This window comes from Salmo salar, chromosome ssa13 (assembly GCF_905237065.1).
Source record: "Salmo salar chromosome ssa13, Ssal_v3.1, whole genome shotgun sequence".
In the NCBI taxonomy this organism is placed as follows: domain Eukaryota; kingdom Metazoa; phylum Chordata; class Actinopteri; order Salmoniformes; family Salmonidae; genus Salmo; species Salmo salar.
This window is the reverse complement of record NC_059454.1, coordinates 15,636,583-15,660,498: the sequence shown is the minus strand read 5'-3', so window position 1 is coordinate 15,660,498 and position 23,916 is coordinate 15,636,583. Positions and strand designations below refer to the sequence as shown.

General features: G+C 45.0%; 1 non-coding gene across 1 annotated transcript; it reads right to left on the bottom strand.

Annotated features, from left to right (window-relative positions):
* Positions 1–9,367: 9,367 nt before the first annotated feature.
* Positions 9,368–9,422, bottom strand: LOC123726249 (U7 small nuclear RNA). The gene has a single exon (XR_006758641.1). It is a non-coding gene; the product is annotated as a U7 small nuclear RNA (small nuclear RNA).
* Between the last annotated feature and the right edge of the window lie 14,494 nt (positions 9,423–23,916).

The following is a 23,916-nucleotide window of genomic DNA, read 5'->3' as shown; positions in this document are numbered from 1 at the left end:
TTCCCAGGCAGTAGCTTTCCTAGCTCACAAACTAGAATCAGGGTACCCACTCCGACAAGGTTAATTGACCCACAGTCCCACACGGTGACATGATATCATTGATGTGACGTGAAAATGAGCGATAGAAAACCACATTATTTTGTGTGGGTGCCTGTGCCGCCCTCGGCAAGATTCAGCCCTGTGCGGCTGCCCATGTTGCCTATACCTAAATCCGCCAGTGCGCCAGGGACACACTCCACTGTTGAGTGAGTTCGTCAGATCAGAGGCGGTAGGGATGACCAGGGATGTTCTATTGATAAGTGCGTGAATTGGACCATTTTCCTATCCTGCTAAGCACTCAAAATGTAATGAGTACTTTTGGGTGTCAGGGAAAACGCATGAATTGAAAAGTACATTCTTTGCATTAGGAATGTAGTGAAGTAAAAGTAAAAGTTGTCAAAAATATAAATAGTAAAGTACAGATACCTATAAAAACAACTTAAGTAGTACTTAAAATATTTTTACTTAAATACTTTACAACAGGAGGTCAGGAAGTACAGCTCAGTTTCCACCTCATTTTGTGGGCAGTGTGCACATAGCCTGTCTTCTCTTCAGAGCCAGGTCAGCCTACGGCGGCCTCTCTCAATAGCAAGGCTATGCTCACTGAGTATATACATAATCAAAGCTTTCCTTTGTTTCAGGTCAGTCACAGTGATCAGGTATTCTGCCACTGTGTACTCTCTATTTAGGGCCAAATAGTATTTTAGTTTGCTCAGTGTTTTTGTTAATTCTTTCCAATGTGTCAAGCAATCTTTTTTGTTTTATCATAATTTGGTTGGATCTAATTTTGTTGATCAGACCCCCAGGACCAGCTTGCTTAGGGGACTCTTCTCCAGGTTAGTCTTTCTGTAGGTGATGGCTTTGTTATGGAAGGTTTTGGAATTACTTCCTTTTAGGTGGTTGCAGAATTTAACGCCTCTTTTCTGGAATTTGATCATTAGAGGTCTAATTATGTTCTGTATGCATTATTTGGTGTTTTACGTTGTACACAGAGGATATTTTAGCTGAATTCGGCATGCAGAGTGTCAGTTTGGTGTTTGTCCAATTTTGTGAATTCTTGGTTGATGAGCGGACCCCAGACCTTGCAACAATAAACGGAAATGGGTTCTATAACTGATTCAAGTATTTTTTGGGACAGATCCTAATTGGTATGTCGAATTTCATGTTCCTTTTGATGGCGTAGAAGGCTCTTCTTGACTTGTCTCTCAGATTGTTCACAGCTTTGTGAAGTTACCTGTGCCTCTGATGTTTTGGCCAAGGTATGTACATTTTTTTGTGTGAAATCTGAGACTTCCGACTTCAGTGCATTGAAGAAAACTGTAAAAAAAACGAGCTCCGACTGGGAAAAATTGTTTTGAATGGCATAGCCTCGGGAAGTAGGGGTAATGGGGGTGCTGCAGCACCCACTGATAAATTGAAATAATTCAGCCAAAATTAGGCTATAAAAAACATATATTACTCCTGTCTGATCAGACATCAATACAATTATTCGAAATACTACAACAGATAACATAATTTAGCTTCAGAGGATCAATAGCTTCTAAAGAAATTATACAATTTATCACAAGCACATACTGTACAGTTGGGAAGGCTGCAATTTGGACTGCAAGCACACCCAATGGTGTAAAAATACTTGAAAATGCTACTTCAAATCAAATTTTATTTGTCACATACGCCGAATACAACAGGTGTAGACTTTACCGTGAAATTCTTACTTACCAGCCCATAACCAACAATGCAGAAATTAAAAAAAGATGTAAGAAAATATATGCAAAAAATGTACATAAAAAAACAAATATACTAAAGTAAGAAAAAAAGTAACACAATAAAATAACAATTACAAGGCTATATACAGTCAATGTGCGGGGGTACAGGTTAGTCGAGGTAAATTGAGGTAATATGTGCATGTAGGTAGTGGTAAAGTAATTTGCATAGATAATAAACACCAAGTAGCAAATAGTCCGGGTAGCCATTAAATTAATTGTTTAGCAATGACTTGAAGCTGTTAATGAGATTTTTAGACCTACACTTGGCGCTCCGGTATCGCTTGTCGTGCGGTAGCAGAGAGAACAGTCTATGACTAGAGTGGCTGGAGTCTTTGACCACCGCCTGGTATATAGGTCCTGGATGGTATAGAGGTCCTGGATGGCATCTGCGTGGCAGATGTGTTGTTGTCTACCCTTTCCACCTAGGGGCGGCACGGCAGGAAGTCCAGGATCCAGTTGCAGAGGGAGGTGATAAGTCCCAGGGTCCTTAGTTGAGTGATGACCTTTGACAGCACTATGGTGTTGAATGCTGAGCTGTAGTCAACTGTCGTGTCTTTGGCTATGCCGGATTAAGTGATATGACATGCTAACCTATAAATTCTTTCTCTAATTAATATTACCTGATTAAGCTAATTATGTAAATGTAATTAACTAGAAAGTCGGGGCACCACGGAAGAACGTTTATAGAGCCGTTATCTTCCGAATAAACTCTTAAAATACTTAGTAATACTTTACATCGGTAGCAGTCAATATTAACCCTTATCTTATTTTCAGTCTCATAATGAACGTTGTAAATTCTTGGTTATCTTCACAAACCCTGGCTAACAAGTTGAATCAGCAATACAAAATTGGGTTTAATTATTTATTTACTAAATACCTAACTAATCACACAGAATTACAAATACACCGAATACATATGATGTCATACAGAAAACGTCCTGGTGGAGGGAACCTGTATGATGTCTGGTTACACAAAGGAAAGGGGGTTGGGCTTGAATGAAAGAGCGGGAAGACTTAGGAACGAAGAAACAGCAGCTATGCTATCGTAAATGCATTATCTTATGCATTCTAAATTACCAACCATTTGGAAAAGGAAAATGCAATAAATATTTACTCTGAGCTGCGCTTCGGTAGATTGGTCGTAGATGTTGGTCGGGTTGGCCAACAGATCTTCCTGTCCTCGGAAGAATGTCTCTGGTGGTAAATTGGATACGTGGTGGTATCTTCGTCTGTTTGTTAGACTGGATCCGTCGTCCGTCCTTTCCTAGCCCACGTCTACAGCGGCCGCTGCTAACTCAACGGCTAGGGTGTATCACTTCTGTAGTGAATAAGCTCAAAGTTCATACCATTCGCCACCAAAGCTCACGCCGAGGTTGGCTTAGTTCTGTACTTGACGTGTGTCCTTCTAACGTAGAGGCTGCAGACCTCACGTACTGGAACCTGTGGTTATCTTTTCGTCAAAGGCTTATATAGTGGAGAGGGGGAAGGATGTGTTTCATCGTTTATAACCCCTGTCTCTTCACAGGGGTGGGCCACTGATCAAGCAGGGCACTTTCCTTATGAAAACCCAATTCTCTCATTTGGAAGCTAAAATTACATTTAATCTCCTAACAAACAATTTCAATATCAAACATTTCAATTGCATAACAATTCCATGTGACTCTGATAACTAGAGGGTGTATACTTTCCCAGGTACAGTTTATGTCGTCCTGTCATCAGTCATAATGTCTCAGATGACAACCGAACTGACATCCATACTCATTACGTTCCAAAGCATATTTCCAACTGGTTTTATTACCAAAATATGGTTCCTTTCCCCATTTGTTTGATGTTCCCAGACTCTCTATATTTAACAGGACAGCAGTCCTTCAGTAGGGTCAGAGAGGGGAAGGGAGAAAGGTATTTATGGGGGGGGGGGTCATAAACCTTACCCACAGGCCAACGTCATGACACAACAAACTGCATTTTCACATACGTGTTGCTTTTGTCCAGGTGGAAAGGGCAGTGTGGAGTGCAATGGAGAATGCATCATCTGTGGCTCTGTTGGGGCGGTATGCTAATCGTAATGGTTCTAGGGTTTCTGGGATGATGGTGTTAATGTGAGCCATGACCAGCCTTTGAAAGCACTTCATGGCTACAGATGTAAGTGCTATGGGGTAGTCATTTAAGCAGGTTACTTTGGCTTTCTTGGGTACAAGGACTATGGTGGTCTGATTGAAACATGTGGGTATTAAAGACTCTGTCAGTGAGAGGTAGAAAATGTCAGTAAAGACACTTGCCAGTTGGTCAGCGCATTCTCTGAGTATGCGTCCTGGTAATCTGTCTGGCACTGCGGCCTTGTGAAGGTTGACCTGTTTAAGGTTTTACTCACATCAGCTACGGAGAGCATGATCACACAGTTGTACAGAACAGCTGTTGCTCTCATGCATGGTTCAGTGTTGCTTGCCTCGAAGAAGGCATTTAGCTAGTTTGGTAGACTCGCATCACTGGGCAGCTCGCGTTTGGGTTTCCTTTTGAAATCCATAATAGTTTGGAAGTCCTGCCACATCTGACGAGCATAAGAGTCGGTGTAGTAGGATTCAGTCTTAGTCCTGTACTGATGCTTTGCCTGTTTGATGGTTCATCAGAGGGCATAGTGGGATTTTGCATAAGCGTCTGGATTAGTGTCCCGCTCCTTGAAAGCGGCAGCTCCACCCTTTAGCTCAATGCGAATGTTGCCTTTAATCCATGGCTTCTGGTTGGGGTTTGTACGTATGGTCACTGTGGGGATGACGTCGTTGATCCACTTATTGATGAAGCCAGTGACAGATGTGGTATACTCCTCGATGCCATTGGATGAATCCCAGAACATATTCTAGTCTGTGCTAGCAAAACAGTACTGCAGCTTAGCATCCACGTCATCAGACCACTTCCATATTGAACAAGTCACTGGTACATCTTGCTTGAAAAAATGTTTGGGTATTTAACCGCCCCTTTTTCTCCCCAATTTCAATATCGTCTCATCACTGCACTGCAACTCCCCACTGGGCTCGTGAGAGGCGAAGGTGTAGTCAAGCATCCTCCGAAACATGACCCGCCTAATCGCGCTCCTTAACACCTGCCAGCTTAACTCGGAAGCCAGCCGCACGAATGTGTTGGAGGAAACACTGTTCAACTGGCGACCAGGGTCAGCCTGCAAGCACCTGGCCCGCCACACGGAGTCGCTAGGGCGCTATGAGCCAAGTAAAGCCCCCCCCCGGCCAAACCCTCCTCTAACCTGGACGACGGTGGACCAATTGTGCACCGTCCTAAGGGACTCCCGGCCACGTTCGGTTGTGGCACAGCCTGGGAATGAACCTGTGTCTGTAGTAACACCTCCCTGATTGAGTTTTTGCTTGTAAGCAGGAATTATGGTCAGATTTGCCAGATGGAGGGTGAGGGAGAGCTTTGTACGCATCTCTATGTGTGGAGTAAAGGTGGTCTAGAGTTTTTTTTCCCTCTGGTTGCACATGTGACATGCTGGTAGAAATGTGGTAAAATGGATTTAAGTTTTCATGCATTAAAGGCCCCGGCCACTAGGAGAGCTGCTTCTGGGTGAGCATTCTCTTGTATGCTTGTGGCCTTTTACAGCTCATTGAGTGCGGTCTTAGTTCCTTCATCGGTTTGTGGTGGTAAATAGACAGCTACAAAAAATATAGATAAACTCTCTTGGTAAATAGTGGGGTCTAGAGATTATCATGAGGTACTCAACCTCAGGCGAGCAAAACCTTAAGACTTCCTTAATTTTAGAGATCGCGCACCACCTGTTGTTGACAAATAGACAAAAACCACAACCCCTCGTCTTACCAGAGGTTGCTTTTCTGTCTTGCCGATGGACGGAAAACCCAGCCAACTGTATATTATCCATGTCCTCATTCAGCCACGACATAAGATATTACAGTTTTGAATGTCTCGTTGGTAGGATAGTCTCGAACGGAGCTCATCCAGTTTATTCTCCAGTGATTGCACATTCGTCAGTAGGATGGATGGTAAATGCAGATTATCCACTCACTGACGAATTCTCACCAAGCACCCGCATCTGTGCCCCCTGTATCGGCGTCTCCTCTTCATGCGAATGATGGGGATTTGGGCCTGGTCCGAGAGGAGCTGTAAATCTTTCGCCTCCGATTCGTTAAATAAAAAATCTTCTTCCAGTTCGAGGTGAGTAATCGCTGTTCTGATGTCCAGATGCTCTTTTTGGTCATAAGAGACCGTGTACAACAACAGCTACAAACAATGCTAAAAAACACATAGAATGGCACGATTTGTTAGGAGCCCGTAAAATGGGAGCCATCCCCTTCGGGAAATCTTGAGTCATTTGGTCATTACTTAAGTAGTTTGTTGCTTTTAGTTGAGTTTATTAATGAAAAACCATACATGCACATGAGTAAAATCATTTAGGATAACACAGAATAAAGTCTGGGACTTATTTCCATTGTGGTCTTGAGACAAGATGGCTAGGCAAGATCCAACATGATTGCACACAGTATGACAGTAAGATAATAAAACATAAAAACAAAGAAAAATAACATTATCTCATCATCGCAGTTGCAACAGTCAAGTGGGCACAGAACACATCAAACTGTTTTTTACTTTGTTTTCAAAGCTGCCTATAGAGGACGTCGTTTTTATGGGCAGAGGCAACACATTCCACTCTGAGGCTCCAGTATACAAGAACGTACCTTTCCCAGGATTACTCCTGAACCTGTATAAGCATACATTAGCTATACCTGATCTGGTGCTGTGATTGTGTGCATCCCTAACATGGGGAAAGTAATCAGTTAGATATCTGGGCGCAGAACCATAAATACTCCTGTAAACCGAACCCAGTCTGATCTGGGACACCCTAGCCTCAACAGGCAACCAGTTGAGTTCCTGAAAGCAGCTCTTGCCTAAGTGAGTACATGGACTCACCTTCAATATTACCCTGATCAGCTTATTCTGGGCTATCTGTAGCTTCCCCTTCAGAAGCTTAGCTAATCCCCCAAACCAGGAAGTACTAGCATAGTCAAAATGGCATTGAACGAGGGTGGTGACTAGCACTCTCATGGAGTCCTTATCAAGCAGCTTGGACTTTCTAGCCAAAAACGTAATTCTGGCATTAACCTTCACTAGCATTTTAGTGGCAATACTCACACATCCCAAGCTTCCATCAAGAATGCATCCCAAGTAGCTAACATAGGAGGTGAGGTGTTGACTACTAAAACCTAACTCCACTCTGATTTCAGAGGTCCTACACAATTTAGGTCTGGACCCCAAAATAATTGCCTCAGTTTTACCTAAGTGCAGGGATAGCTTATTATCTCCAAGCCATTTGATAATGTTAGTAAGCTTTGTGCTAAGTATGCTCTCCAACATAGCTTTACTTGTATGAGACACCAGAAGTGTAGAGTCATCTGCATAAAGGAAAAGACGGAAAAGACGTCCTTAAGTAGTTTTTTGAGTTTATCTTTACTTTACTATTCATATTTTTGATAACTTACTTTTACTTCACTACATTCCTAAAGAAAATAATGTACTTTTTACTCCATACATTTTCCCTGACACCCAAAAGTACCTGTTACATTTCAAATGCTTAGCAGGACAGGAAAATGGTCAATTTCACAGACTTATCAAGAGAACATTTACTGCCTCTGATCTGGCAGACTCACTAAACACAATTGATTCATTTGTAATGATGTCTGAGTGTTGGAGTGTACCCCTTGCTATCCGTATATTAAAAAACAAGAAAATGATGCTGTCTGGTTTGCTTAGTATAAGGAATATAAAATATAAAATACTTTTACTTTTGATACTTTAGTATATTTAAAACCAAATACTTTTAGACTTTTCCTCAATTAGTATTTACAACTGGGTGACTTTCAATTTTACTTCATTTTCTATTAAGGTATCTTGACTTTTACTCAGGTATGACAATTGGCTACTTTTGCCACCACTGAACACGCCAAATATAGAACAGCTAGTTGTGTTGTGGCTACATTTTTGTGCTGAGCGATTGGTGCTTTTTGAGGTCAGTTAAATTTTGGTTTGATTATAAAAAAAGAATCAAGGGTTTTTGATTTGGTTTCGATTAGTTATTTTTTACTATTAAATGCACTATGCATTATGTGGGTTGAATGCTGTAACAACACATAATAAAACAATTAATAAAAGTCCCATGATGGTAGTGACTGCTTATTAACCATTATTTATTCACATGACTTTACTTTAATAAAATATTTCAGTTGTTGTGTATATTACATGTGTTTTATTTGACAAATATTATTTTATTCCAAGTCATCGTCTCATCTGTATAGAGCTGCTGCCTATGCTGTCTGACAAAATCACTATTTTGTAGTTCTTCCAATTAAATAAGGTTTACTTTTATGACTGCTGATTACCAACTGTATCAATCACTTAGATCATGTATACTGAACAAAAATATAAACGCAACATGCAACACTTGGGAGCCAGGCCCAAATCAAATTGTATTGGTCACATACACATACTTAGCAGATGTTAATGTGGGTGTAGTGCAATGCTTTTGGATAACCCACCATGGAGCCAGGCCTAACCAATCAGAATTAGTTTTTCCCCACAAAAGGGCTTTATTACAGGCAGAAATACTCTTCAGCAGAAGTCCTGGACTGGCGTGGTTACATGTGGTCTGCGGTTGTGAGGCCGGTTGGACGTACTATTAAATTCTTAAAAACGATGTTGGAGGCAGCTTATGGTAGGGACATTAACATTCAATTCTCTGGCAACAGCTCTGGGGGTTATTCCTGCAGTCAGCATGCCAATTGCACGCTCCCTCACAACTTGAGACATCCGATGTATTGTGTTGTGTGACAAAACTGCACATTTTAGAGTGGCCTTTTATTGTCCCTGTTTAATCAGCTTCTTGATATACCACACCTGTCAGGTGGATGGATTGTCTTGGCAAAGGAGAAATGCTCACTAACAGGGATGTAAACAAATGAGTGCACACAATTTGAGAGGATAAGATTTTTGTGCGTATGGAAAAGATCTTGGATCTTTTATTTCAGCTCATGAAACATGAGACCAACGCTTTACATGTTGCGCTTATATTTTTGTTCAGTGTATGTATGTAAAACGGACAGAAAAGTAATGTATTAATGTGATGCAGGTCAACTGTGTTACAAGTAAAAATATATTCCATTATTAAAACAATTGGATGCGCTGAATTAGGCTAATCTTAAAGCACTTAAAATTAACTTTTAGCAACGATTAATTTTTAAGAAAAGTGCTTACGTAGTAAGATTATAATTGTGTTTGTGCATTGTTTTTTATACTGGTTTTAGGAAGAGTAATCCCATAAAGTAAATGTCTGGCCCCCCTGTAAATAACCTTTTTCAAATCTGGCCCCCTTAAGAATATAGTTGAATAGCCCTGCTGAATTATTAACTTTAGTGTTTTGGGGGACTGGAGTATACTGTACTATTTACTGTAGTGTTTTGGGGCACTGTAGTATACTGTAGTATTCACTGTAATGTTTTGGGGTATATCCCTGTAGCATTTACTGTAGTGTTTTTGTCATAGAATAGGGGGGCTTTCTCCTTGAGGAAACCTACTGGAGAAATGCTAAAAGAGCTAATTTTCCATAACCTGTAGGTAGGTAGGTAGGTAGCTAGGTAGGTAGCTAGGTAGGTAGGTAGGACTGGGTTCTGAACAGAGAGTTCAGAGCTTCTGCTCTTTTCTGTAACCTGTAAGGACGACGACAACAAACTTTGGGACTGGTTGGAACATCTCAGGGCTTCATGCCCACTTCAAACCCTCTTCTCCATGTATTTGTCTGTTGATGGTAAGGTTTGGCAAGGTACAAGGGGAGGTGGTGGGGGAGTTCTCCTTTTTTCTTCCTCAACTTGATTTGAGTACAACAAACTTTAATGGATTTAAATGTATTCTATAGTAAACTGTAGTATTGTTTATGTGGGATCTGAGACTGGAATATTGCTTATACCCGGCGTGTGTGTGTGTGTGTCTCGGAGTGTGTGTGTGTCAGAGTGCTGAGTCACTGTGAGAGTTTGGAACCTGACTGACAGAAACCTGACTGGCTGGTTGGGTTGTCTCTGAAAGAGAGAGATTGGTACTGAACAACTATCTGGCAATAGGTCAAGGTAATAAATATCTTGTTGGTAATAAATACCTTGTTCATGTTGATAGACTACACACAACTGGCCAACAGTTGAACATATAGGTGACTTGGGAACAGAAGAGATTCAACTCAAACAGCTCGTCTATTCAGTAAAAAACGTTTACTTCAGTCCAGCAGTATTATTGTAGTTACACTACAAATTACATAACAATACATTCCTAAAAAACATTAAAAACTAAAAACAGGTGTGAATCCTAAGCAACCTGCCTACACATAGTCTGAAGTACAATACCAACAAAGCTACTGTAGTAGATCAGAACTGTGTGCTGGAAAACCTTGGTAGAGCATGGGTGGAATAGGCATTGTGATGCTCATGTGAATTTCCTTTCTTTTTCGGCATCAGACCAATGCCTATTTTTACACTAGAAGGTGATTATACAAAATGATACAACATTTCTAAATGCAAAATGTGTCATATTCGTGTATGTAGGTGGCAGGGAAGTCAGGTGCAGGAGAAACCAAATTGCTTGATCTGGAGTATTTTAATTTAAAAAATAAACTCCACAACCAAAGTACAAAATAACATGGGAAACATATACCCGTCGCACACCGATACAAAACACAGGTAACTTAACATCACAAAAACAATCACCGACAAGGACATGAGGGGAAACAGAATGTTAAATACACAACATGTAATTAATGGGATTGGAAACAGGTGTGTAGGAAAACAAGACAAGACCAATGGAAAATGAGAAACTGATCAATGATGGCTAGAAGGCCGGTGACGTCGACCGCCGAACACCACCCGAGCAAGGAGGGGCATCGACTTCGGTAGAAGTCGTGACAGTACCCCTCCCTGATGCGCGGCTCCAGCAGTGCGTCGACACCGGCCTCGGGACAACCTGGAGGACGAGGTGCAGGGCAATCCGGATGGAGACCATGGAACTCTCGAAGCAGGGAAGGATCCAACACATCCTCCACCGGAACCCATCATCTCTCCTCCGGACCGTACCCCTCCCAGTCCACAAGGTACTGAAGACCCCCCGCCCGACGTCTCGAATCCAGGATGGATCGAACGGAGTATGCCGGGGCCATCTCAATGTCCAGAGGGGGCGGAGGAACCTCCTGCACCTCAGCCTCCTGGAGTTGGCCAGCCACCACCGGCCTGAGGAGAGACACATGGAACGAGGGGTTAATGCGGTAATAGGAGGGGAGCTTTAACCTATAACATACTTCGTTCACTCTCTTCATGTCATATGCGTCGTAAGAAGTGGACCAAAACGCAGAGGGTATATGAATACTCATCTTCTTTTATTAGATGGAAACCAAAACAAAACACTATTACAAAAACAACGACAAAAAACAGTCCTGTAAGGTGCTCTGACTATACAAGGAACAACTACCCACAAAACCCATGGAAAAACACCCCTACTAGATAGGACCTTCAATTAGAGGCAACGAGGAACAGCTGCCTCCAATTGAAGGTAAGCCCAATAAACTAAACATAGAAATATAAGAACTAGAACGAACATACAAATATATTAACATAGAACATAACCCCCCCCCCAAAAAAAAAAACGTGAAACACATAAAACAAACACACCCCTGCCATGTCCTGACCAACTACAATAACAAAATCACCCTTTGGTCAGGACGTGACAGAACCCCCCCCCCAAAGGTGCAGACACTGAATGCACCTTAACCATATGACACAAATGAAAACCCCACAACAAAAATCCCCAAACTACAGGGAGGGAAGGGAGGGTGGCCACCGTCACCGACGGTTCCTGTGCAAACACCCCCCCTTCCCCAATACTCCCCCTACGGAGGTGGCTCTGGTTCTGGCCCTAGTACCCAACCTAACCTGTCCACCCCCACTGAAGGCTCAGGGCTAAGGCCCGTCGCTGGGGACCTCGGGCTGAGGCGCGTCGCTGGAGACCTCGGGCTGATGCGCGTCGCTCGAGACCTCGGACTGGAGGGCGACTCCGGGAGCTCCGGACTGGAGGGTGACTCCGGGAGCTCCGGACTGGAGGGCGACTCCGGGAGCTCCGGACTGGAGGGCGACTCCGGGAGCTCCGGACTGGAGGGCGACTCCGGGAGCTCCGGACTGGAGGGCGACTCCGGGAGCTCCGGACTGGAGGGCGACACCGGGAGCTCTGGACTGGAAGGCGACACCGGGAGCTCTGGACTGGAAGGCGACTCTGGCTGTGCCGGTTCTGGACTGTAGGGCGACTCTGGCTGCGCCGGTTCGGGACTGTAGGGCGACTCTGGCTGCGCCGGTTCGGGACTGTAGGGCGACTCTGGCTGCGCCGGTTCCGGACTGTAGGGCGACTCTGGCTGCGCCGGTTCCAAACTGTAGGGCGACTCTGGCTGCGCCGGTTCCGGACTGTAGGGCGACTCTGGCTGCGCCGGTTCTGGACTGTAGGGCGTCTCTGGCTGCGCCAGTTCCGAACTGTAGGGCGTCTCTGTCGGTTCCGGACTGTGGGCCGTCTCTGTCGGTTCCGGACTGTGGGCCGTCTCTGTCGGTTCCGGACTGTGGGCCGTCTCTGTCGGTTCCGGACTGTGGGCCATCTCTGTCGGTTCCGGACTGTGGGCCGTCTCTGTCGGTTCCGGACTGTGGGCCGTCTCTGCTGGCTCCGGACTGTGGGCCGTCTCTGCTGGCTCCGGACTGTGGGCCGTCTCTGCTGGCTCCGGACTGTGGGCCGTCTCTGCAGGCTCCGGACTGTGGGCCGTCTCTGCAGGCTCCGGACTGTGGGCCGTCTCTGCAGGCTCTGAACTGTGGGCCATCTCTAGACGGGGCACTGTCGCCAGAAGCTCTGGACGGGGAACTGTCACCGGAAGCTCTGGACCGGGAACTGTCACCAGAAGCTCTGGACGGGGAACTGTCACCGGAAGCTCTGGACGGGGAACTGTCGCCAGAAGCTCTGGACGGGGAACTGTCGTCAGAAGCTCTGGATGGGGAACTGTCACCGGAAGCTCTGGATGGGGAACTGTCACCGGAAGCTCTGGACGGGGAACTGTCACCAGAAGCTCTGGACGGTGAAAACTGTCGTCGGAAGCTCTGGACGGGGAACTGTCGTCGGAAGCTCTGGACGGGGACTGCGCACTGAAGGCCTGATGTGTGGGACTGGCTTTGGAGGCGCCAGACTAGGGACACGCACCACAGGGCTAGTGCGAGGAGCAGGAGCAGGACGAACTGGACTGGGCTGACGCACTGGAGGCCTGGTGCGTGGGGCTGGTACTGGAGGTACCAGACTGGAGACACGCACCCCAAGGCTAGTGCGAGGAGCGGGAACTGGACGTACTGGACTGGGCTGACGCACTGGAGGCCTGGTGCGTGGTGCTGGCTTTGGAGGTGCCAGACTGGAAACACGCACCTTGAGGCTAGTACGAGGAGCAGGAACTGGATACACCGGGCCATGAACCAGCACAGGAGGTCTGGAGCGCACAGCCTGGAGCGCACAGGCTAGACTAACAAGGGTAGTGTCCTGTATACCTGTGCCTCTCCTCTCCTCTCCTCTCCTCTCCTCTCCTCTCCTCTCCTCTCCTCTCCTCTCCTCTCCTCTCCTCTCCTCTCCTCTCCTCTCCTCTCCTCTCCTCTCCTCTCCTCTCCTCTCCCTCAGTCCTGGCTGGGGGCCACAACATGGGGGACCAGCTTCAGCTTGATGGGCTTCGTTGGGGTGATGAAGCCGTTGTCAAACAGCTCCAGAGGAGCCTGAGGACACATCCAGGAAGTCAATATGAATACCGATATGAAAACAGCACCATACAGTCTCCACATGGTGCTGGGAATGAAAGCCCCTTTGCTTAGTTCAACATGGACACAAATGACTTGATGAAACACTCGAGAAGATCAGATCAATATGATCAGTTACAGTTTAATTCTGTTTTGAGAACCTAAACTCACCCAAACAGCTACTACAGTCAACAACACAAAGATATGCCATCACAAGCCAAAATTTCACCACCATTTTCAAACACACGATTTCACTGTACGTATGGACTCAAGCACATCAATAATCTCATTGAGACAATCAGTAATCTCACCTCTGTCTCCTTGCAGGTGACAAAACTGAAATTCTGCAGGATCTCTACTATCACCAGCGTAATGGTCTGGAGGGCGAATCTCATGCCGATACAGTTTCTGGGCCCCATCCCAAACGGAAGGAAGGTGTAGGGATCAATGTTCTCTCTGTTCTCCTTACTGAACCTGAGGACAGAGGAGTGTTCAGATCAAAGTAGCATTCAGCACTGTGTCCAACGCTAAAGAAATGTTCAGCAATGCTACAGATCGAAACACTAGAGTAGTGTTCAGCAATGCTACAGAATATTTAACTAGAGTAGTGGTCAGTAACTCTACAGACTTTATAACTAGATTAGTGGTCAGTAACTCTACAGACTCTATAACTAGATTAGTGGTCAGTAACTCTACATACTCTATAACTAGAGTAGTGGTTAGTAACTCTACAGACTCTATAACTAGAGTAGTGGTCAGTAACTCTACAGAATCTATGACTAGTAGTGGTCAGTAACTCTACAGACTCTATAACTAGAGTAGTGGTCAGTAACTCTACAGACTCTATAACTAGTAGTGGTCAGTAACTCTACAGACTCTATAACTAGATTAGTGGTCAGTAACTCTACAGAATCTATGACTAGTAGTGGTCAGTAACTCTACAGACTCTATAACTAGAGTATCAAATCAAATCAAATTTATTTTTATATAGCCCTTCGTACATCAGCTGATATTCTCAAAGTGCTGTACAGAAACCCAGCCTAAAACCCCAAACAGCAAGCAAAGCATGTGAAAGAAGCACGGTGGCTAGGAAAAACTCCCTAGGAAAAACTCCCTAGAAAGGCCAAAAACCTAGGAAGAAACCTAGAGAGGAACCAGGCTATGAGGGGTGGCCAGTCCTCTTCTGGCTGTGCAGGGTGGATATTATAACAGAACATGGTCAAAATGTTAAAATGTTAAAATGTTCATAAATGACCAGCATGGTCAAATAATAATAATCATAGTAGTTGTCGAGGGTGCAACAAGCACCTGCGGCTATGGTCAGGGTTCCATAGCCGCAGGCAGAACAGTTGAAACTGGAGCAGCAGCACGGCCAGGTGGACTGGGGACAGCAAGGAGTCATCATACCAGGTAGTCCTGAGGCATGGTCCTAGGGCTCAGGTCCTCCGAGAGAAAGACAGAAAGAGAGAAAGAGAGAATTAGAGAGAGCATATTTAAATACACACAGGACACCGGATAAGACAAGAGAAATACTCCAGATGTAACAGACTGACCCTAGCCCCCCGACACATAAACTACTGCAGCATAAATACTGGAGGCTGAGACAGGAGGGATCAGAAGACACTGTGGCCCCATCCGATGATACCCCCGGACAGGGCCAAACAGGCAGGATATAACCCTAGTAGTGGTCAGTAACTCTACAGACTCTATAACTAGTAGTGGTCAGTAACTCTACAGACTCTATAACTAGTAGTGGTCAGTAACTCTACAGGCTCTATAACTAGAGTTGTGGTCAGTAACTCTACAGACTCTATAACTAGAGTAGTGGTCAGTAACTCTACAGACTCTATAACTAGAGTATTGGTCAGTAGTTATTTCACTGTAATAGCTACTGTAAATTGGACAGTGCAGTAAGATTAACAAGAATTGAAGCTTTCTGCCAATATCAGATATGTCTTTGTCCTGGGAAATGTTCTTGTTACTTACAACCTCATGCTAATCACAACTGTAGTGATTAGCATGAGGTTTTGCCTATGTTAACTCAACCGTCCCTTGGAAGTGACACCAATCCCAAAGAATTTCTAAACCTACCTCATGAGGCATTTTACGTTATATTATTGAAGAAGTCATGAGGATCATATGTTAATGTTTTAATCTCAAAGGACTATGAGCAGTTATATCTCTATGTATGTCCCTGACTGATTAGCTCCAACTGATTAGCTCTGACTGATTAGCGCTGACGTCATTTGACTTTTGGTCATACTGAGCGGAGGCTCACTGACCCACGCAATCATGTTGAGAAAGCAGTTGATGAGTCGTTTAAAGTAAGCTTAGCCCATATATGGTTGAAAGGATGTATTGCAGTGTCATTTATGTACAGTTGAAGTCGGAAGTGTGCATACACCTTCGCCAAATATTTTTAAACTCAGTTATTCACAATTCTTGACATTTAATCCAAGTAAAAAGTCCCTGTCTTAGGTCAGTTAGGATCACCACTTCATTTTAAGAATGTGAAATGTCAGAAATATCGTTGCGAGAATGATTTATTTCAGCTTTTATTTTTTTCATCACATTCCCAGTGGGTCAGAAGTTTACATACTCTCAATTAGTATTTGGTAGCATTGCCTATAAATTGTTTAACGTGGGTCAAACGTTTCGGGTAGCCTTCCACAAGCTTCCCACAATAAGTTGGATGAATTTTGGCCTCCTTGCTCGCACACGCTTTTCCAGTTCTGCCCACAAATTTTCTATAGGATTGAGGTCAGGGTTTTGTGATGACCACTCCAATACCTTGACTTTGTTGTCCTTAAGCTATTTTGCCACAACTTTGGAAGTATGCTTGGGGTCATTGTCCATTTGGAAGACCCATTTGCGACCAAGCTTTAACTTTCTGAATGATGTCTTGAGATGTTGCTTCAATATATCCACATAATCTCCCTACCCCTTGATACCATCTATTTTGTGAAGTGCACCAGTTCCTCCTGCAGCAAAGCACCCCCACAACATGATGCTGCCACCACCATGCTTCACGGTTGTGATGGTGTTCTTCGGCTTACAAGCCTCCTCCTTTTTCCTCCAAACATAACGATGGTCATTATGGCCAAACAGTTCTACTTTGGTTTCATCAGACCAGAGGACATTTCTCCAAAAAGTACGATCTTTGTCACCATGTGCAGTTGCAAACCGTAGTCTGGCTTTTTATGGCAGTTTTGGAGCAGTGGCTTCTTCCTTGCTGAGCGGCCTTTCAGGTTATGTCGATATAGGACTAGTTTTACTGTGGATATAGATAATTTTGTACCTGTTTCCTCCAGCATCTTCACAAGGTCCTTTGCTTTTGTTCTGGAATTGATTTGCACTTTTCGCACCAAAGTAGGTTCATCTCTAGGGAACAGAACACGTCCCCTTCTTGAGCGGTATGACGGCTGCGTGGTCCCATGGTGTTTATACTTGCGTACTGTTGTTTGTACAAATGATCGTGGTACCTTCAGGCGTTTGGAAATTGCTCCAAAGGATGAACCAGACTTGTGGAGGTCTACAATTTTTTTTCTGAGGACTTGGCTGATTTCTTTTGATTTTCCTATGATGTCAAGCAAAGAGGCACTGAGTTTGAAGGTAAGCCTTGAAATAAATCCACAGGTACACCTCCAATTTACTCAAATGATGTCAATTAGCCTATCAGAAGCTTCTAAAGCCATTACATCTTTTTCTTGAATTTTCTAAGCTGTTTAAAGGCACAGTCAACTTAGTGTATGTAAACTTCTGACCCACTGGAATTGTGATACAGTGAATTATAAGTGAAATAATCTGTCTGTAAACAATTGTTGGAAAAATTACTTGTGTCATGCACAAAGTTGATGTCCTAACCGACTTGCCAAAACTATAGTTTGTTAACAAGAAATTTGTGGTGTGGTTGAAAAAACGAGTTTTAATGACTCCAACTGTCACGCTCTGACCTCGGAGAGCTGTGTTTTCTCCATTTAGCTAGGCCAGGGTGTGATAGGTGGGTGGGCATTCTATGTTTTGTGTTCTATGTTTTGGCCGGGTATGGTTTCCAATCAGAGGCAGGTGTCTATCGTTGTCTCTGATTGGAAGCCATACTTAGGCAGCCTGTTTTTCCTTTGTTTTTTGTGGGTAGTTGTTTTCCGTTTAGTTGTGAGTACCTGACGGAACTGTCTGCTGTCATTTTTGTTTAATTTGTAAGTGTTCATTCTTTCATTAAACATCAAGATTAACATATTCCACACTGCACCTTGGTCTACTCATTTTGACGCCTGTGACACCAACCTAAGCTCATGTAAACTTCCGACTTCAACTGTATCTATGTTACTGTGCCAGAGTTTACAATCTAGACTAGAGCACACAAGGCTATAATAAGACCACATATTTTTTTCTCATATGAGCTTGACAGCACCTATACCTATCTAGGGTTGCAAGCTGTTAACTCAACTTGGTTGAGGTAACAGGATTTGTAGGATTTGGTATGTAAATCTGGTCCCTTCATTTAGAATAATATTACGTTACATTAGGTTACATTATGAATGGAATCGTACACATTAATAAGAATCAGAGGACGACTTACGTATAGTATCATACGTCTTACCCGGTCGTACAATAGCGCATCATATTTCTAGGAGGATGTATGGAGGAACAGCGTATCAGAGGAAGAACAGAGACAGAGTAGAGGCAGAGGAGGCTGTTGGGAGTAGCTATAGGAGGATGGCCTCATTGTAATGGCTGGAATGGAATAAATGGAATGGTATCAAACATATCCAACCATATTTGATTCCGTTTCGTTACTTCCATTTCAGCCATTACAATGATCCCGTCCTCTTATAGCTCCTCCCACCAGCCTCCACTGGAGAAGAGAGTAGGTATTCAAATCAAATCAAATTTTATTGGTCACGTACATATATTTAGCAGATGTTATTGCGGGTCTAGTTCCAACAGTGCAGTAGTATCTAACAATTCACAATAATACACACACATTTATAAATAAAAGAATGGAATTAAGAACGGCCAATGTCGGAGTGGCATTGACTAAAATACAGTAGAATAGAACACTTTTTTTCATATGAAGTAAAGCAGTATGTAAATATTATTAGAGTGACTAGTGTTCCATTATTAAAGTGGTCAGTGATTCCATGTCTATGTACATAGGGCAGGGTTGAGTAACCAGGTGGATGCCGCCTAGTGATGGCTATAACAGTCTGATGGCCTTGAGATAGAAGCTGTTTTTCAGTCTCTCGGTCCCAGCTTTGATGCACCTGTACTGACCTTGCCTTCTGGATGATAGTGGGGTGAACAGGCAATGGCTCCGGTGGTTGATGTCCTTGATGATCTTTTTGGCCTTCCTGTGACATCGGGTGCTGTAGGTGTCCTGGAGGGCAGGCAGTGTGCCCCCGGTGATGCGTTGGGCAGACCGCACCACCCTCTGGAGAGCCCTGCGGTTTCGGGCGGTGCAGTTGCTGTACCAGGTGTGTGATACAGCCCGACAGGATGCTCTCTGTAAAAGTTTTTGAGGGTTTTAGGGGCTAAGCCGAATTTCTTCAGCCTCCTCAGGTTGAAGAGGGACTGTTGCGCCTTCTTTGCCACACTGTCTGTGTGGGTGGACGATTTCTGACTATCAGTGATGTGTACGCTGAGGAACTTCAAGCTTTTCACCTTCTCCACTCCGGTCCCATCGATGTGGATAGGGGCGTACTCTCTCTGCTGTTTCCTGAAGTCCACGATCAGCTCCTTTGTTTTGTTGACGTTGAGGGAGAGGTTATTTTCATGGCCCCATGCCGCCAGGGCCTTCTCCTCCTCCCTGTAGGCTGTCTCGTCATTGTTGGTAATCAGGCCTACTATTGTTGTGTCGTCTGCAAACTTGATGATTGAGTTAGAGGCTTGCGTGGCTATAGGGTCATGGATGAACAGGGAGTGCAGGAGGGGGCTGAGCACTTGCCCTTGTGGGCCCCCTGTGTTGAGGATCAGCAAAGTGGAGGTGTTGTTTCCTACCTTGACCACCTGGGAGCGGACCGTCAGAAAGTCTTGGACCTAGTAGCACAGAGCGGGGTTAAGACGCAGGGCCTCAAGCTTAATGATGAGCTTGGAGGGTACTATGGTATTGAAGGCTGAGCTATAGTCAATTAACAGCATTTTTACATAGGTATTCCTAATGTCCAGAAGGAATAGGGCAGTGTGCAGTGCAATGGCAATTGCAGCGTCTGTGGATCTTTTGATGTGTTATGCAGGAAAAGTAAAGGTGATATGATCCTTAGCTAGCCTCTCAAAGCACTTCATGATGACAGAAGTGAGTGCTACGGGGCAATAGTCATTTAGATCTGTTACCTTTGCTTTCTTGGGTTCACTTGAAGCAAGTGGGGACAGCAGGCTGGGGCGCATGCTCTGAGGACGCGGCTAGGGATGGTGTCTGGGCCGGCAGCCTTGCGAGGGTTAACACACTTAAATGTCTTACTCACATCGGCCATGGAGAACGAGAGCCCACAGTCCTTGGGAGTGGACCGTGTCAGTGACACTGTGTTATCCTCAAAGCGGGCGAAGAAGGTGTTTAGCCTTTCCGGGAGCAAGAGGTTGTGTCCGCGACATGGCTGGTTTTCCCTTTGTAATACATGATTGTCTGTAGGCTCTGCCACATATGTCTCACGTCTGAGCTGTTGAATTGCGACTGCACTTTCTCTCTGTACTGACGTTTTGCCTACTTGATTGCCTTACGGAGGGAATAACTACACTGTTTGTATTCAACCATATTCCCAGTCACCTTGCCATGGTTAAATGCGGTGGTTCATGCTTTCAGTTTTGCATAAATGCTGCCATCTATCCGTGGTTTTTGATTGGGTAGGTTTTAGTAGTCCCAGTGGGTACAACATGCCCTATACACTTCCTGATGAACTCAGTCACCGTGTCCGTGTTTACGTCAATGTTATTCTCAGAGGCTACCCGGAACATATCCCAGTCCACGTGATCAAAACTTTCTTGAAGCATGGATTCCGATTGGTCAGACCAGCCTTGAATAGACCTTAGCAAGGGTACTTCCTGTTTGAGTTTCTGCCTATAGGAAGGGAGGAGCAAAATGGAGTCGTGACCTGATTTGCCGAAGGGTGTGCGAGAGAGGGCCTTGTAGCCATCCCGGAAGAGAGAGTAACAATGTTTTTGCAGCGGGAGTACTACAGGCAATGTGTTGATATAACTTTGGTAGCGTTTTCCTCAAATTTGATTTGTTAAGATCCCTAGCTACAATATATGCGGCCTCAGAATATGTGGTTTCCAGTTTGCACAAAGTCCAGTGTAGTTCCTTGAGGTCCGTCGTGGTATCGGCTTGAGGGACTGTGACTATAACCGAAGAGAATTCTCTTGGGAGGTAATACGGTCGGCATTTGATTGTGAGGTATTCTAGGTCGGGTGAACAAAAGGACTTTCTGGATGTTATCACAATCACACCATGAGTAGTAAATCATAAAACATACACCACCGCCCTTCTTCTTCCTGGAGAGTTCTTCATTCCTGTCTGTGCGATGTACTGAGAACCCAGCTGGCTGTATGGACGGGACAATATTTCCGGAGAGAGCCATCATTCCGTGAAACAGAGTATGTTACAGTCACTGATGTCTCACTGGAAGGAGATCCTCGCCCTGAGCTCGTCTACTAGAATTGTACAGAAATTGAACATTAGCGAGTAATACACTCAGAAGCAGTGGATGGTGAGCATGCCTCCTGAGTCGGACTAGAAGTCCACTTCTCCGCCGGCGGCGTCTTGGAGCATTCTCTGCGATAAGTTCTATTGCCCCGGGGGGTACGAACAAAGGATCCAATTTTGGATATTGGTATTCCTGGTCATAATGCTGGTGAGTTACCGCTGCTCTGATATGCTAAAGTTATTTCCGTCTGTATTTAATAATATCACAAAAGACGTTCTGGGCTAATGATGTAAGAAATAACACAAAAAATGAAATACTGCAAAGTTGCTTAGGACTCACCAGCCGTACACCACCAGTTTGGGACTGGGGACCATTGAGTCCTCTGCATGACTAGAGGTTGGTTTGGGACTGGGGACCATTGAGTCCTCTGCATGACTAGAGGTTGGTTTGGGACTGGGGGTCACCCAGTTGTTGTTGATGATAGTTGTTAATTGTTTGAGTAATAAACTTTGGGCTTGTCCTGTCACCCCGGGGCCAGAGACTGGGCAGAGTCTGTAAAATGACACCCACCTCGTCTGACTAGTTGAGACGAGATGAGGTCAGCTGAGGTAAGAGATGTTTCATCAGCATGTTTCATCAACATCTCAGCTAGTTGATAAAGGGCCACTAACACACACACATACGCACACACGCACGCACGCACACACGTCTCAACTAGTCAGACACACACGCACACACACACACGTGCACACACGCACACACACACGCACACACACACACACACACACACACACACACACACACACACACACACACACACACACACACACAGCTGTCAGGAGGCTCCCAAAGTTAATTGTACCCTTGCGTGGTCGACTGACAATGCCATGACTTGTCTGGCGGGGTTGGTGGACAGCTTGGTGAATGTCACCTTTCACAGACTTCAGTGTGTGTGTGTGTGTGTGTGTGTGTGTGTGTGTGTGTGTGTGTGTGTGTGTGTGTGTGTGTGTGTGTGTGTGTGTGGGGGGGTATGATGAGTCATGCTGGGAAGAGGTGGTATTATGTTGAGTTGCTGTGTGGACAGGAAGAGAGTAAAGGTGGGAGAAGAAGGGGGATACTCTGTTCCATTTCTTCCATTCCAGCAATTACAATGAGCCCATCCTCCTATAGCTCCTCCCACCAGCCTCCACTGGAGTAGAGAGTAGGTATTGACTGGGCTCAGGTGTTTGTTGTCTGATATCCTTGGGGAACTTTGAATTGATTCCTCTCTTGTTCTGTCCCCATCACTCAACTCATCCCTGAGAGCTACCATTCACGAAAACTGGAAATACTGCACTCTGTGGTAAGGTGCCCTAGCTGGGGTAAGGTGCCCTAGCTGGGGTAAGGTGCCCTAGCTGGTCACTGACTGACCAGCTGTACTCCACCATACAACCAGTGTGTGCATGTGCATGTGTGTGTGTGTGTGTGTGTGTGTGTGTGTGTGTGTGTGTGTGTGTGTGTGTGTGTGTGTGTGTGTGTGTGTGTGTGTGTGTGTGTGTGTGTGTGTGTGTGTGTGTGTGTGTGTGTGTGTGTGCCTGACTGTGTGGGATTGGTACCTCTCTTGCTTCTCTGTGGATGTCTGGCTCAGATCAGATCAATTGTGTCTAGCAAGAAAGTAGAGAGAGGAATGATGGAGATGCATTTGAAGTGTCCAAGGAAGGGACAATAAGAAGTGTCCAAGGAAGCGACAATAGGAAGTGTCCAAGGAAGGGACAATAGGAAGTGTCCAAGGAAGGGACAATAGGAAGTGTCTAAGAAAGGGAAAATAGAAAGTGTTTATATGTGTTTGGGGGGGTTGCATGATGAGTCATGCTGGGATAGGGTGGTATTATGTTGAGTAGCTGTGTGGACTGGAGGAGAGTAAAGGGGAGGGGGGAGGGAAAAGGGGGGATACGGTGAGTTGGCTGGCTGAGTGGACAGGGAGAGAGTGAAGGGGAGGGAAAAGGGGGGATACGGTGAGTTGGCTGGCTGAGTGGACAGGGAGAGAGTGAAGGGGAGGGAAAAGGGGGGATACGGTGAGTTGGCTGGCTGAGTGGACAGGGAGAGAGTGAAGGGGAGAGAAAAGGGGGGATACGGTGAGTTGGCTGGCTGAGTGGACAGGGAGAGAGTGAAGGGGAGGGAAAAGGGGGGATACGGTGAGTTGGCTGGCTGAGTGGACAGGGAGAGAGTGAAGGGGAGGTAAAAGGGGGGATACGGTGAGTTGGCTGGCTGAGTGGACAGGGAGAGAGTGAAGGGGAGGGAAAAGGGGGGATACGGTGAGTTGGCTGGCTGAGTGGACAGGGAGACAGTGACAGACAGAAAGGTAGAAAGGTGCTCAATACTTTTCAAAGTGAAATCAGTCAACTCAGAGACAGTATGGACAGAGAGATTGGCGAGGTAAAATTCACCACCAAGAGCATACATTTTGTTTACTAGTGCAAGCGATGTGCTGGTGAGATCATCTTCACTGTAAACACACCAATCTTACTGTCGTTTCAATTCCAGTTAGCTTGTGAAGTTTGTTAGTATTGCAGGAATAACATGGATTTCTTTCGATCTTGAAAGTCCCCTGTATACATGGGGGAGATTTTTATTCAAGTTTAA